The sequence below is a fragment of the Oryctolagus cuniculus genome, chromosome 5 (genome assembly GCF_051225735.1).
Source record: "Oryctolagus cuniculus isolate XC-2025 breed Fujian yellow rabbit chromosome 5, ASM5122573v1, whole genome shotgun sequence".
Taxonomy (NCBI): Eukaryota; Metazoa; Chordata; class Mammalia; order Lagomorpha; family Leporidae; genus Oryctolagus; species Oryctolagus cuniculus.
In genome coordinates, this window is record NC_142871.1 from 33,238,890 (window position 1) to 33,255,680 (window position 16,791).

The window sequence follows — 16,791 nt, forward strand, 5'->3', positions numbered from 1 at the left end:
AGGAGAAGAGATTATAAAAAAATGAAAATGAAGGACATAAAGGACAAACTTGAGAACCCTGAGGCAAATGAAAATAGCTTAAAAGAATTATAGAAAAAATAAAAGCCATAGAAGACAAACAACGCAAAAGAAAAATATGTTTATTTAGGGCCTCTAAAAAGGAAAGCAATAAGACACAAAAAGTACTCAAAATATAATTCAAAAATTGCTTTTGCAATACAAATTTGAACTTCTGCATTCAAAGGTCATGTGATGTTTCAGTAAAAATATATGCAGATGATAAAAATTGCAAAGCATATTTCCTGGTAAAGATACTGAGCTCCAAAGAGAAAGAAAAAATCTAGCCATCCCTAAGGGGAAAAACTCAGGGCACATTCACCTTTCCCACAGCCACAAGATGATGCTGGGAAATGACAGAGGAACATTGAGTTCTCAGAGATCAGGCGCTCTGGAGACTTTAGCAGACAAACTGATTTCTAGGCATAGAGAGACAAACATCAGACATCCTCCAACATGGAGGAATTTGGGAACCATCACTCCACGAAGATGTCTTAAAGAAATAAACCTTAGCCAATCAATGAAAGAAGAAGCTGCAGCAAAAGCACTGGCAATGAATGACCAATGAATCCATCTGAATGCAGAACTTAGAATGAACCACTGCAGTGACAGCAGTCAAGGTCAGCCTATGGATTTTAGTGACCATGCAGAGTGTCAGGGGATTACAACTCCTGAAGTAGGAAGGTTGCCGTGGGACAAGATGAGGAGTACTAAGAAAGAACTGGTAAATGTTATCTGAACAAATCATTTACAAACAATTTAAATAATACTCTGCATATTATTTGACAGTCTTAGAAATACCCATGAGAGACTGAAGAATATACATCTTTTAGGAAAATAAGCGGATAGTAATAAAATAAAAAGTATTATACCATATAGAAAACATGATGTACTGAGAAACTAAGTTTGAAACAAAGTAACACAGTAAAGCCCAAAATAGAAGAATCAACAATGCCTGATCTGGCAAATACAACCCAAAGGATAGAAGGATCATGACAGAGAAATCAGAGAATATTGAATACCAGTCAAAAAGCACAAAATAAGGCAAAGAGAGGCACTTTAGAATAAAGATTTATTTATGTACCAAATAACAAAAAACTCTTTAAAAAGAAATGTGCACACACACACACATACACACACACACATAGAGCCTAATCTAGATATACGAGATTAATTCATCTCTCTTAGTGCTAACATATTAAGTGGAAGAGAAATAGCAAGGTGGCAAATGACCGTAGCATGAAGATACATTAATTTAAAATAACTCAATGTACAAAAAAAGTTTTTGAAATTAGCAATATATTAGGCCACAAAAACAATAAATTCCAGGGCTGGCACTGTGGCGCAGCGGGTTAAAGCCCTGGCCTGAAGCGCAGGCATCTGATATGGGCGCCAGTTCTAGTACTGGCTGCTCCACTTGCAATCCAGCTCTTGGCTACGACCTGAGATAGCAGTAGAAAATGGCCCAAGTCCTTGGGCCCCTGCACCTGCATGGGAGACCTGGAAGAAGTTCCTGGCTCCGGATCGGCACAACTCCCGCTGTTGCAGCCAATTGGGGAGTGAACCAGCGAATAGAAGACCTTTCTGTTTCTGTCTTTCCCTCTCTCTGTAACTGTCTTTCAAATAAATAAAATAAATATTTAAAAAAAAAACAATAAATTCCTTAAAATAATATAGATAGCATCCTCTACTCTAATGAGCATAGAAATGAATCACAAAATTAGGAAAATAAAACACCCTGTTATAAGTGAGTTTTAAATTTCTTTCTTTTTTTTTTTTTTTTTTTTTTTTTTGACAGGCAGAGTGGACAGTGAGAGAGAGAGAGACAGAGAGAAAGGTCTTCCTTTTCCGTTGGTTCACCCTGCAATGACTGCTGCAGCTGGTGCGCTGCGGCAGGCGCACCGCGCTGATCCGAAGCCAGGAGCCAGGCGCTTCTCCTGGTCTCCCATGCGGGTATAGGGCCCAAGGACCTGGGCCATCCTCCACTGCACTCCTGGGCCACAGCAGAGAGCTGGCCTGGAAGAGGAGCAACCGGGACAGAACCCGGGGTGCCAGCGCTGCAAGCAGAGGATTAGCCTATTGAGGCACAGCACCGGCCTTAAATTTCTAATACAAGTTTTTCCATCAAAGAAAAACCATCAAGCATATAGGAAATAAAACAGCTCAAATACCAGAACTGTATATCAGAACAAGAGAATATCTTATAAGAGATAAATTTATTTATGTAAGCAATTATATACCTAATTCATTAAGAAGTTCACAGGGCTATCAAACAATATGTTGTGGGAAAAACAATCAAAAGGAATCAAGTATTAAAACATAAAATAATGAAATAGAAAACAGGACGAAAAATGATAAAACTGAAGAGTTCAGTCTTTAGAAGAAGAAAATAACATAGCACACTATTAGCTAAGGTAATTAAGAAATCTGAGAAAATACATAAACAATGAATAAAAATTGGAGGCTGATTTAGCCCAGGGCCTTATATGTAAAGGTACTGAGTAAGATAATTAAAGAAAATAACAAATTAGCTTATCTCAGATTTAAATTTTTTAATTATAACCTTTCGTTCCATTGTAAGATGCACCTTTTACCATCTTAGAAATGGAGACTTATCTGGGTATTGATGGCTGTGGATGAATCTGGTTGTTATTTCTGGTGACATGAAGACATGATCCACATTTCCTCAACAACCATTTCAGAATTAGGAGTATGAGACCTGTTCATTGGCTAAGCACCTTCCACTACTGCTTTCTGATAAGATAAAGATAGCGCTATCATCAAAACTTATAGAATGGTGCCAACAACTTGAAAGAAATTTCAAAAGGCAATAGGATTATTTTAGGAAGTGCTGTATACTTGTATTATCTCTCAGTTGGTACATTATTGTGTTGGAAAACCTGACATCAATTACTTTGCCTGAAAAGGTAAATCAGAAAAGTCAGACATGGAATGTGACATTTCAAAAAAAAGTCTCCAGAGCCTAAAATCCTCCCGTGGTCTCCAATTTGGTCCATTTTGCAAAGTCCTTTATGCGCCAGTTTGTACCGTAAGAAGAAAATCTGAAGTGTACTTCCAATCCTCCTCCCCAGTTTCTACTGCCCTCCTCAGATACTAAGCCTATGGCAGGCACTCTCCTCTGAAGAGACCCAAGATACTGACTACCAGACCTCAGGATTTCCAACTTTCACCATTCCTTGTGTCTCCATGGCTGAGCTCCACTCTACTGGTGGAACAAACTAGTATTTCATTGATGTTCTCCTATCAAGCTGTTTTTTTAGATTAATGATTAGAGATTACAGTATCACACTGAGTACCGGTCCTAGCCCAATGGCTTCCATGACTCTTCAAATTACACATGACTAAATTAACTAGAAGTCTTTTAGCAAGATATGAGTCTTTACTCTAGCAAACAAAACAGTAGGAAGGGGTCCATAGTGGACGCAAGATTCATGCAACAGGGACTCTGAGAAAAAGGTCCAGAAAAAAAAGTATTGAAATGATTTGAATTTTTGGTTTCCCACAATGATACTTAAGGATCATATTTTTGAGCATTTTAAATAGTAATCAAACATTATTATTTCAATATATATTTTTATTCATTTTGAGAAGTTAAAACTACAATAATGGGCCGGCGCCGTGGCTCAATAGGCTAATCCTCCACCTTGCGGCGCCGGCACACCGGGTTCTAGTCCCGGTTGGGGCGCCGGATTCTGTCCCGGTTGCCCCTCTTCCAGGCCAGCTCTCTGCTATGGCCAGGGAGTGCAGTGGAGGATGGCCCAGGTGCTTGGGCCCTGCACCCCATGGGAGACCAGGAAAAGCACCTGGCTCCTGGCTCCTGCCAGGATCAGCGCGGTGCGCCGGCTGCAGCGGCGGCCATTGGAGGGTGAACCAACGGCAAAGGAAGACCTTTCTCTCTCTGTCTCTCTCTCTCACTGTCCACTCTGCCTGTCAAAAAAAAAAAAAAAAAAAAAAAAAAAAAAAAAAAAAAAACTATAATAATGGGCTGTCAGGGCTATAAATTTAATGGAAAAAGTTCAAACAAGTAGACAAAAAAGGTGATACTTTAGTAGCAATGTAAATGGCATTTAATCATCAACATAGTCCATCTGGGGGTTTTCACAAATCTTTGCTATTGCTAAGATTTGTGACAAGAGCTCCGTGGAGGACAAGTATGTAAGAGGGTATTTCAAAGTTTGCAGAAAATGGAATTGAAAGGTAAGGCTATTTTGATGCAAAACATTTGAAATCCATGCATATTTTTTTCATAATATGCAATTTTCATAAATTTTTTGAAGACTCCTTGTATGCATGGATTTAATTTTTGTGCAAAATAAATTTATATTTTAATTTCATTTCCATGAATTTTTTGATGTGCCTCATATGTGTGTGCAGGTGTGTATCACCTATTAATTGTTTCTCTGGAGAACCTGAATGTTCTGTACGTCTAGATTCAAACTCCAAAATCTACCATTAAGGCCTTTTCCACCTGGCCCCAGGACCACCTTTCCCAGTGCATTCACTAGCTCACTGGCCTATATCAACTAGCCAGGTGGAAAGATACCATATTTTTTGCTTACTCATCATCTCTACTCAGTATATGAAACTTTATTGTCTATGAAATTGGTAAGACAAATGGAGAAATATAACCATAGTCCTGTTTTTGTGCTTTTAAAAATGGTGATAGTGATCTCACAGAATTTAACCTCTTAAAAAATTAATGACAACCCTTTGGGGCCAGCACTGTAGTGTAGTGGGTAAAACCACCACCTGCAATGTCAGCATCCTGTACAGGCACTGGTTCAAGTTCTGGCTGCTCCACTTCTGATCCAGCTATCTGCCAATTGCATGGGAAAGCACGAAAGAGGGCTCAAGTGCTTAGAATGCTGCCACCCACATGGGAGACCCAGATGAAACTCCTGGCTTCAGCATAGCATAGCCCTGGCCATTTTGGTCACTTGGAGAGTCAACCAGCAGATGGAAGATTTCTCTGCCTTTCCTTTCTCTGTGTAACTCTGACTTTCAAATAAATAAATAAATCTTTAAAGAAAGATAATGTCCCTTTAAAATCCACCTCAATTATAAAATAAGTACCCAACTCTTAAAGACTCTCCTTTCCTGCTTTTAGAGCAAAGTCCGTGTGCCACCTCTCAATCTGTACCTACCTACGCATCCTCCCACCTTCCACAAATCTTACTGCCTTTTCTGTTTCCTTTATCAGCATTTGCCAACTTGGGCATTGCTATTGACATTTGCAGCCAGATAACTCTTTATCAAGATATGGGGCTGTCTTCTGCATGGTAGAATGTTTTGCTTAGCACTGTCCCTCATCTCTTCTTGCTAGATACCAGTAACACAGCTTCTATTTTCCTATCCAACTAGGGGGACAACTGAAAATGTCTCTGTAAATTGCCTAATATCCTCTAGTATGAAAATAGCCCCTGACTGAAAACCACTGACCTAGTACTCACACCTTCCCTTGGCCCATGATAACACCCAGGTCTCATTCTGCATTGCCAGTGAAAAGATTTCACTGTAGTCCACTATCCTTATTTTCCCATTTTGCTTTTTCCTCAGGTAAAAGATGGGAAAAAGCAATATCAGAAAAATCAAGGAGGCTTTAGAAACAAAATAATCAGATTGTTCTTTATGCGGTTGAGGAAGAATTATTTAGCGCAGCTATTATGTTAATAGTTCCACAAAACCTGTTATGTATTAGAGAAGGGAAACAATTATAAAAAATAAATGTGTTTTTGTTCTATTATTTCATGACTTGTACGTTAAAGAAAATGAACTAAGTATGAAAATTTCCCTCAAGAGCTCCCTAATGAAACCAAATGACTCATTCTTTCTCAATGAAGAGTAGACTCGTAATCAAATGAAAGAAAGCAGTTCTTCAGAACGAACAATGCTACAAGGCAATGAAAAAAATCCAGCGACATGAAATACAGACAACATGTGCTAATCTTTGCATGCTGTGGGCTGCCAGTGTGCAGCCAAAAGTAAACTGTCACACATGGAATGACCAAGGAGTGAGGGCAATGCTTGCTCTTTCACTCTGATGGAGATAATCATAGCTGATGAAACTCGACTGTGAGAAATGTCTTTATTGGACTCAACCTAATTTCTATGTCCAACCTTGAGGCTGGGATGGGAATAGGAGGCTATGAAAATTCTAGTCAGTAATTTTAGGATTCTACTCACATAACACTATCTGGGAATTTTGCTGCTTCCCTGGGTTTCTGCCAAGGAAAGGACCCCAACCCACAGGTAACACAGAGTGAGAGAGATGTATAAACGGAGGCCTATGGTGGTGGCCTGTGTCTGTCCCAGCAAGCCTGTTCCTCATGCAAGGAACTCCGTGCCACCCTCCTGGGCATCCACCCAGGCCTGCATGCACCACAGTGCAGCCATTCTTAGGGTGCAATGAGGGCAGCCCCAGAAACATCCGTATTAGGCCAATCCAGCAGGGAATCCCAGTGGGATTGAGTTAACTCCCTCTGCCCCAATTACCCCTCCCTGCAGCATCTGAGAGAGGTGCCTCCATGGGCTCAGAAGCTGGAGGTGAAAGTGGCCCTTCTCTGGACTTACCCACTCGAATTGCCGCCACATCCACTCCATTCCTGTTTCCCTTCTTTCCTGTATAAACCCCTGGTGAACTGCTTCCTCTCCAGAATGCAGAAGTAATATTGGACTCAACATCTCAGCAGATTTTCCACTATCCTAAAGGTGGGAGTGTTTGGCCCTGAAGTTTATAGCAAAACTGAATTTTGTTCTGGATTCATGTGGGATTTGAGTTTTGTTTGTTTCTGTTTTTCACCATGTTGCATACTTCCTGAGATGTACAGAAAGCAGTTTTGCTGCTTAAATAGCAGGGAGTAGGATTAATCAATGAGAGGGGAAACAAAATTTATTTCTAAACATATTATAATCCAAATAGTACATCTATTTATATTCTTGATGATGAGTCTATTTTTTATAATGGTAGTATCATGAAAATAATTCAAGCAGAACTATATTATTCATCACTGAGCTTTTCTATCCTTTCTCCACTGAACCTTCAGGCATTTCATTGAAATTACAAAATACAATGGCGCTGTTAGTGTATACACAGAAATTGAACAGTCTATAGGAGACAAATCATGAATTATATGCATAATTCCAATAAAAGGATACAAAAACTGTAAGTCCTAACGTCCCTCAGTATTTCATCTAGGGAAGACACAGACAAATCCTGTAAAGAAAAGGGCTCTGACATTAATGGCATCTTGTGTATTCCTAAGCTTCTAGGCTTTTTCCCAGAACAGGAGGAATCAGGTCCTAGAGAACGTTATTAAGGCAGATTTCCTGTTTTCTGCCAGGTGACTGTTTCTACCATAAGGTAATGATCCTGACAACTAATTAATTCCTGTTCCTCCATATCGGGAGTAGGATTTCTTCCAAATGACTTTATCAGTTAAATTTCTTCAGCTGCAAGCAACAAAGAGAATGTATTGATTCTCAGAGCTGAAAATTCCAGAGCTGGGTTGATTCCAGATAAGCTAGATTAAGAGCTCATTACCAGGGGCTGCCTGATGGTTCTGGCATCCTCAGCTTGTCACCTGAGGCAGCCGAAGGGCTAGCCAGCCTCCCCAGCAGCTCCTAGAAAGGTCCAGAATTTAATCCTGGGTCTTGTGCTGAATCACTCACTGTAATCATGGGAATAAAATCATACTCTGGGGTAGGGTCAGCACCGTTTCTCCATAAAGAGTCAGACAGAAAATAGTCTCAGTCACGCTACTCAGTTCTGCCGTTGTAGAGCAAAAATAGACATACATAACTAAGCATGACTGCATTGTGAATTTTATATAATTTTCACATAGGATATAGTGTTATTTTGATTTTTTGTAGTTATTTAAAGACCCAAAAGCCATTCTTAGCTTCTAGTCTTTAGAGAACCCAATGCATTTGAAGAACATAGATTGGGAGTGAAGGAGAACGGGTCTCTCAAAGCAAAATTAGGGCTGAGCAAGGAACACAGTTCTCGCCCAAGAACTAGGATGTTTCACAACTGGAGGCTACAAGGGCTTTGAAGGCATATTGCCAGTGAACTCATGGAACTCATCCTGAAGTTAGAAACATAAAACCAGCACACTCCAGCTCCCCATCTCAGCTTCGAACCCCTTACCACGGACTGCTAGTTGTCAGGCAGAGCCTTTGTGTGGCCTCAGCAAGGCAAGCAAGTCACCAGTGATGACAGTGGGGCAGCTCTGGGCCTACCAGCATTTCCAAGCTTTCATACAACCATCAGTAAGTACAGCAGCGCCACCTCAGGGCAGCCTTGAGAAGTACAGAGTTGAGAGCCTGGATGTCAAGGTATTAAATCTCTTCTATCTGAGACTCCCATGTTGTGTGAGAAGAGATCTGTTATCCTACAGTGACGGGACTGCAAGATGATCAAAGGTATTTGCTGAATCTGAGGGCTTTCCAGGTAGTGGTAGAAATCTGTTTCCCATTTCCCCCACTGTACCTACAGCTGACTTTACCTAAGAGGGCAAGAATTTGAACGATACCTTGTCTCACCTGTGACCTAAGGTTGTCTCACCTGTGACCTAAGGTTCCTGCTTACTGCTAACCAGCTGCTCATCTACGCTAACTCACTCTGATCCCAAGCCCATGTTTTTAAACAAGCTGCACAATGGTATCCTGGGGGAGAGAGTAAAAAACAGCAATACTCATTTTCTCTCCAGCCAGCTGACTTGGAATTTCTGCACTCTGAGGTATCACTTGGGGTGTTAAGAATGCAGAGGGCTAAGAACTTCACCCTCAGCCAGAAAACAAACAAACAAACAAAACAAAAACTTCCATTCCTTAAGTGGGAGCCATCCTTGTTCAAGAAAATCCAAGTCCAGAGCAACCTTAATTCCCTGAAATTAATTCTACAGAAAACTGGTGCAGACAAGGCCAGTTCTCCCAGCAGGAACAGAAACTGTTAACCACCAAAGCCTCCTTTGACTAATGGTGCTAATTTCCTTTGCCTTTGGTCTGTAACAGGGCAGGTAAGCCATAATGTAACCCAGCATCCCCACCTGCCCAACCCATTGGGAAAAAATTCAATGAGGAGCTTAGCTTCATAAAGTTCATGGAAAGTGCATATTTTTAAAATTATTTTTAAATTTTTTTAATTTTAATTTTTAACAGAATCAATGTGATCTGTAGATACAATCTTAAGAACATGTTTCCTTCCTCTCTCCCTCCCCCCTTTCCCTCCCACCCTCTTCTCTCTTTTTTTTAGTTTTTGAGATAATATATTTTAAAATTACATTACAGTAAAAAGGCATAATACTTCACCAAATAAGAAGTAGCTTAACAAGTAAAAAGCAAAAAGACTTTAGTTTAGTGGGAATATAAACAATGGCTATAAACAGTAATTGAATGGAAAAATGACCATTTCACTTATATACAGTAAGTTTTAAAGGATTCACAGATCATTAAAACCGTAGTAGTATAACATTTTTAACCGTTGGTTTGATAAAAGTATAAGACAAAGCTTTACAAACTATTTTATGCCATGTTTCCATGAACCTTTTAAAGACTCCCCGGTTTCTTTACAAACAGCTTTGATGGCTTCCCACACAGGTGTATTTCCCTCTTCTCAGAATGCCCCTGCCCCCCAATCTTGCCTCAGCCCATTCTCACCCTCACCTGACAAGCCTGCACTCAAGGAGTGTCCCTTCCCTGAGAGTGAGACATGAACACATATTTGTTTTGTTTGACAGCGTTCCCTGTTTCCTGCTATTGAAACACTTGACACACTGTATTCTATGCTTGTCATCAAGCCTAAGACACCATCAATTATGAAACACAGTATTAGCGTATGTCACACCAAGGAACAAAAAAAAAGCTGTCAATAAAATTACAATAAAACCTTATCACTTAGAGTTTTTATTTCCTACATATTGAAAGAGTTCTGTGAGTACAGTTGTGAAACCTATCAAAGAGTCCTGAGTTTTGTTAGCATTTCTTATTCAACCAACTAATCATCTCAATTATTATACAGTCAAATCACATATCACAAACTTAAGAACCTGTTGTTCAAACTCAGCAGGAAGTTTATGATATTGAAGTGTGACACCTTAATGATAGTCTTGTGTGATGAATGAATTGGGCACATCAACTGTTGTTTTGAATTTCCTTTCATCTCTTCCAAGGGATTTGGTAATTTTTCCTATCTTTGGTTGGATTGCTTGGCTTGTGATACCCAGTAGTGCACATGCATTTGAATCACCTGGGGATCTTAAATTTATTAGTTTGGGATACTATCTGAGATCCTTCTTTTCTAACAAATTCCAGTGTCCCAGAGACCACATTGGCTGTAGCAAGGTGATATTCAATCCCTTTGCACTTTCTCAATCACAACACCTGACACAACTTCTTCACTTTGTATTTCCCTTTCTCAAGACCCATAAAGTATTTTGTTAATTTCAAGAAAATAAGAAATGGGAGTCATACCTCCAATGATAGATATTTGCACTGATATTGAGACCAAACCCCCATATAAAAAGGCAAGAACAAGCCTCTCATTTGTCTCCCTTTGCCCAAGGTGTTCTTGCCCACCTTTTAGGATTAACCACTTACCAAAAGGAATTCACTGAATTGAGGAAGTGGTACAGCTGGTCCTATAAGAGTCTCTTCACTGGGCTCAATGAGTCATTTGCTTCCCCAACAGATGAGAACCTTGATGGCCATTATTTTATAGAGGGGTTTTGTTCTTGGAAATTCCAGGTCTGGGGCAGAACATACCTATCACCTACATGTATCCCTCCAAATGAAATGAAGCATACCTGGTCATCATAAACATTCCATGAAGAACACAACATTGCTGGCCAATCAAAGGAAGACCATAAGCATCACTGAACAACCAGGATCTTGGACACAAGCTGAACATTCACCACTCAGCCCTAACTTCAGTCTATAAGAGAACCTTCACTCCTAACCCCTCATGGAGCCTGGGAATTACGTGATATATTCCCAGATCCTTGCTCTGCACTTTGCAACATATAACTACTTTATTTCATCATTTAATTATCACAGATTGGCTTTTCTGCACATCAGGTGAGTGAACCCAGTTTGGGGGTTTTACGGTAATTCCTCCAACTGGTTTGAGGGTGCTGTTCTGAAACAATATTGGATATAGTTGTCGCCAATCAGGGAGAACATATGAGATTTGTCCCTTTGGGACTGGCTTAATTCACTCAGCATGATGTTTTATAAATTCCTCCATCTTGTTGCAAATGACTGGGTTTCGTTGTTTTTGACTGCTGTATAGTATTCTATAGAGTACATGTCCCATAATTTCTTTATCCAGTCTACTGTTGTTGGGCATTTGGGTTGGTTCCAGGTCTTAGCTATTGTGAATTGAGCTGCAATAAACATTAATGTGCAGACTGCTTTTTTGTTTGCCAATTTAATTTCCTTTGGGTAAATTCCAAGGAGTGGGATGGCTGGGTTGAATGGTAGGGTTATATTCAGGTTTCTGAGGAATCTCCAGACTGATTCCATAGTGGCTTAACCAGTTTGCATTCCCACTAAATGAAAGATCTCCACAAGTGAGATCCCAGTGGAAAGAATGGGTCATCAAAGAAGGAGGTACCTTTATCTGAAGGGAGGAGAGAACTTCCACTTTGACCATGGCCTTGTCTAAAAATTATCAGAGTCAGTGAACTCAGGGGGCTTCCATAGCCTTGGCAGCTCATGACAAGAGCCTAGGGTGATTACTGATGCCATAAACAAGAGTGTCAATTTGTTAAGTCAACAACAGGAGTCACTGTGCACTTACTCCTCATGTAGGATCTCTGTCCTTAGTGTGCTGTACATTGTGATTTAATGCTATAACTAGTACTCAAACAGTATTTTACACTTTATGTTTCTGTGTGGGAGCAAACTGTTGAAATCTTTACTTAATGTATGCTAAACTGATCTTCTGTATATAAAGAGAAATGAAAATGAATCTTGATGTGAATGGAAGGGGAGAGGGAGTGGGAAAGGGGAGGGTTGCGGGTGGGAGGGACGTTATGGGGGGGAAGCCATTGTAATCCATAAGCTGTACTTTGGAAATTTATATTCATTAAATAAAAGTTAAAAAAAAAACAATATTGGATATACATCCCCACTGCACTCTTCCTAACCTGCATTTCAGATAACGTTTTACTCTTATACTTTTAAAGGCATTTTAAATGGCAATTAATTTGCACAGTAACAACAATGCACATGCTGTTGGTCGACACAAGAGGATGATCAGCTTGGGATGTTGCCTGTGGTGGGAATTGCTCAGAGAAAAGCTTTATTGACTTATGACAAATAAAGGAGACTGTGGGAACAAATAGTTCCCTTGAAGATTGCTTCCCTGAGAAGCAGTTTGTTAGAGCCTTTATAGCAAGGGTTAGAAGAGCATCCTGTTCAAACAACACATACCTTCATGCTGGGGGTCTGCCCCTACTCCCCAAGTATAGCATTGCAAGATAGGCTTTCCTGGAACATCTTCCCCCCAAAAAAAAGCTCTATGGAGCAAACCCTTTCAGATTCTCTTCCCCTGGCCCTGTGCCCCCCTTTTGCCTGAATCCTACATGGGTAGCTTCACTCCCTCAGTAAAGGAAAGGTAATATCAATAGCCAAGAGCAAGTTTGCATCCACACAAACCAAGAATACTTGTGACTGCTGCCTAGCCATAGCAATTGTAAGATACCATCAGTTACAAGATGCCATCTGATTTCTCATATGTAAAAGAGCAAGCGAAAAGCATGCAACACTGTGGTTGTTTGTGCTCTCACCCCTTTTGCTTAATAGTACTGTGAGCTATCAGAGTGCGAAGATGAGAAAAGCCTTGGAGGACACCACGTCAGGCATGAGGTAAGTGTGTGCCTCTAATAGTCTCCTAACAGTGTGGCTTCATCTGGGCTAGCCGTGGTGACTCATGCTTATTTTTACCCACACAGATTTAAAATGTTCTCTGGCTGGGCCTACACAGAGGCTTAATGCAAGTAAGCTGGAAACCACCGACATGCCTTGTCAGGTAACAGCAGCCCAGGGTGGTAAAGTGATGGCTGTGGTATTAAAAATGGCCTGCCCTGTGATTCTTTGAGATTCTGGTCACTGTGATCTGCCTTTTGATACATTATGACTGGATTACTCCCACTCTCCTGGCTATTCTGTTCAATTTTCCTTTGTGTGAGTGTGTGTGTGTGTGTGTGTGTGTGTGTGTGTGATGGCTCTAGTCAAAGAGAAATGCAACATTCTTTATTTTATTATTCACTTGGGTCTTTTACGTCATGAGATCTCTGATAAAAGGGTGAATCCCCTGCCTCCAAAAAAAAATGAAGGAAGAATTATGCTAGCATATTGCAAAAGCATTTCATGTAACAGTGTATTCATTAACACAGACATTGGAAATATATGATAAATAATTATTGCAAGAAAATAATGCAAAATCTCAGTGACTATAGAACATTAAATTTTAATTATCTTTTACTTCCCCAAACATGGCACCATAACAAGACAGCTATTCAAATAAAAAAAGTCTTCCTCCTAAAACTATCTCAATTGAAATAGAAATGGGATTTTTACAGTCCCAAAGCATGAGAATTTAAATAGTCATTACGTTTAGCAGATAAAAGGGACATCAGAAAGCAGCTTCTAAACTCCTTCATGTTTATACAGTTGAGATCTTTACAGTGGTTGCATTCTTATAATTCTAATATTCTTTATAATTTTAATATTCTTTATTCATATTACAACAGAATTATTCAAATAATTTACAGCAATAAAGCACTTCTTTTCTGATACTTTTTAATCACCATATTTTTGGTTAAGTATTCCACATTTGGGGATGGGATGTAAAAAGATTCTTAAAGAGGTTTTGCCTACAACCTATGCCTCTGTGTTACTGAACCCACTGGAATTGCAACCCATGAGCCTTGCTAGGAAGATATATAGCCAATAATCTTACCAATCAACAGTAATAAAAAATTACATTATTTCTTCTAAGATCTTTAAGACAGGCAAATCAAAGAAAGACTCCCTTTTTATATCAGAGCAATATTCTAAAAGTAGGAAGAGATGCTTCTGAGAGTGGAAGAAAACATCCTCTAATTTTGAGATAACTTCCTTCTCAAACATAATTTTAAACGTCTTTCTTTTCACATCTATGTTTTCTATAAAGAAAATAGAGTTGTCTCTAAAAGATCAACTCTAAAAAAATTCTTTATAAGAATCTCACTGCTTGAATCTAAAATTCCTCCCAAGAAATGGATAGATCTAGCCTCAATCTTTCATCAAGAGTACTTTTAGTATTTCTTTATTCCATTTTCCCCAAACAGATTTTTATGTTGTTGTTGAATGCAGGTCTCTTTTAGATCTCTGTTCTTTGTACAAGAACCTAGTGCCTGTGAAACATGCTGATGTGCCTTTAAAAGGTCTAATTTTCAGTTTAAGTGGCTCAGTTATTAAGTACAGAAGGTACTCGGCTATAATTCCCTTCCTTTTCATGTATGAATTGTGGTTAAGAATCTAAGTTTCACGTAGTGGATTTGAGCACCACTGCTGGATGGTTACAAATTTCCATAAGCTGCCTTTGCCCTAACTAGGCTTTAACTCTCAGTTACTGACTTTCATGTCCAGCAGGAGCAGATCGGCAGTTCTGCCTACTGAGTAGGTAGAAAACCAGGAAACAGGAAATCTTTGCCAATTCCTTTGCAAAAAGAACAGTCAGAAAATCATACACCAAAAAGCTAGAGCTTTGGTGACCTCTTGTGGGATAATTAGCTGGTACCCATAAAAAAAGAGAATGGAAACTAAGATAAATTTGCTTTGTAGGTCCTGAAGTACACTGATGGAGAGCTGCTGAAAGCCAATGGGCCTGTTAGAACATAGAAATGCCTGTTTGTACATAAAATTATCAGTGAAGTGTTAATAGTTGCATTAGAGTCTATGTTTAAGACAGCTTGCATACACATATATAAATGCATATCAGTTATGATTTAAATGAAGTATTGTGTTTTAAATATATTAAAATATCTCAGAGTCTTCTATGCATAAGATGGAAACAAAAACCTTCCAACCACACATTAAATATTTCATGCTCTTTGGCAAGAGATTCAGTCACAAGGAAGTTCGGAAGAAAATTATGAAATTAATCAAAGGTAAACTGGGCGCAATGCAAGTGTTCAATAAGTAAATTAATGAAAAGTAAACAAAATGAATGATTTTCATACTAAATAGTGCACATTAATATTGTTAGTCCTATAATAAATTAAGAAATAAGTTGAGACAGCTGGCTAGATTATTGATATATTTATGGTCAATAAGATGAAGGATAAATTTGCTCACCAACCAAGTATCCATTGGTACCACACAAGGGCAGGATTCTTGAACTAGGGTTCTAGCCAATATAATAATCACTATGGTAATTATTTTGTCTTTTTTTTTCTATCCCCCCCTTTTTTTAACTTTTATTTGATGAATATAAATTTCCAAAGTACAGAATATGGATTACAATGGCTTCCCCCCCATAACGTCCCTCCCACCCACAACCCTCCCCTTTCCCGCTCCCTCTCCCCTTCCATTCACATCAAGATTCATTTTCATTTCTCTTTATATACAGAAGATCAGTTTAGCATACATTAAGTAAAGATTTCAACAGTTTGCTCCCACACAGAAACATAAAGTGTAAAATACTGTTTGAGTACTAGTTATAGCATTAAATCACAATGTACAGCACACTAAGGACAAAGATCCTACATGAGGAGTAAGTGCACAGTGACTCCTGTTGTTGACTTAACAAATTGACACTCTTGTTTATGGCATCAGTAATCACCCTAGGCTCTTGTCATGAGCTGCCAAGGCTATGGAAGCCCCCTGAGTTCACCAACTCTGATCATATTTAGACAAGGCCATGGTCAAAGTGGAAGTTCTCTTCTCCCTTCAGAGAAAGGTATTTTGTCTTTTATGATTAGCAAACACTTTTAATTCTTGCAAAATTTGAAGAATCAAATTTGATTTTTCTTCCAGTTAACAATAAATACATTGGTTATGGTTATGAGTTAGCTAAGTAGAAAAACAATGACTAGGGGCCAGCACTGTGGCTCAGCAGGTTAAAGCCCCAGCCTGCAGCACTGGCATCCCATGTGGGCACTAGTTCTAGTCCCAGATGCTCTTCTCTTCTAATCCAGCTCTCTGCTCTGGCCTAGGAAACCAGTAGAAGATGGCCCAAGTCCTTGTGCCCCTGCACCGCGTAGGAGACCTGGAGGAAGCTCCTGGCTCCTGGCTTTGGTTCGGCGCAGCTCCAGTCATTGCAGCCATCTGAGGAGTGAACCAGCGGATGGAAGACCTCTCTCTCTCTGTCTCTACCTCTCTCTGTAACTCTGTCTTTCAAATAAATAAAATAAATCTTTTTTTAAAAAAAGAAAAACAATGACTATTAATAAGTTGATTTTCAGAATTTCAGAGTTCTGCTTTTCTTCTGAATCACTTTTTGATTCCCTGTCATTAAATTCTTTTTCTTATTTCTGTGTTAGAGATGTGAATGTAGATGAGGGTACTTCAAGGAAAAATGGAATTAAAAGACGTTTATTTTGTGTTATGAAATCCATGTATAGTTCTTTTCACAGTACAAATTTCCCCTGAACTTTCTGATGACCCAGCATATTACCCATCACATGGCAGGCAAGGAAGAATGGTTGTTATTTGATAATCCTACTC

At 39.3% G+C, this 16,791-nt stretch overlaps 2 long non-coding RNA genes across 11 annotated transcripts in view; one reads left to right on the forward strand and one right to left on the reverse strand.

The window, feature by feature from the left end:
* LOC108177478 (uncharacterized) overlaps positions 1-8,495 on the reverse strand; it is a 252,914-nt gene extending 244,419 nt beyond the window's left edge. For all 9 annotated transcript variants that reach the window (XR_016233700.1, XR_016233703.1, XR_016233698.1 and 6 more), the window contains exon 1: positions 8,225-8,495. This is a non-coding gene — a long non-coding RNA (uncharacterized LOC108177478). The remainder of the gene's footprint in view (positions 1-8,224) is intronic.
* A 2,133-nt stretch (positions 8,496-10,628) lies between these two features.
* LOC138849729 (uncharacterized) lies at positions 10,629-16,501 on the forward strand. Of its 2 annotated transcripts, XR_011388861.2 has the most exons (4): positions 10,629-11,151; positions 12,883-12,945; positions 13,032-13,108; positions 16,281-16,501. It is a non-coding gene; the product is annotated as an uncharacterized LOC138849729 (long non-coding RNA). The 2 variants fall into 2 exon arrangements; XR_016233708.1 differs by lacking the exons at positions 12,883-12,945; positions 13,032-13,108.
* Positions 16,502-16,791: the final 290 nt, after the last annotated feature.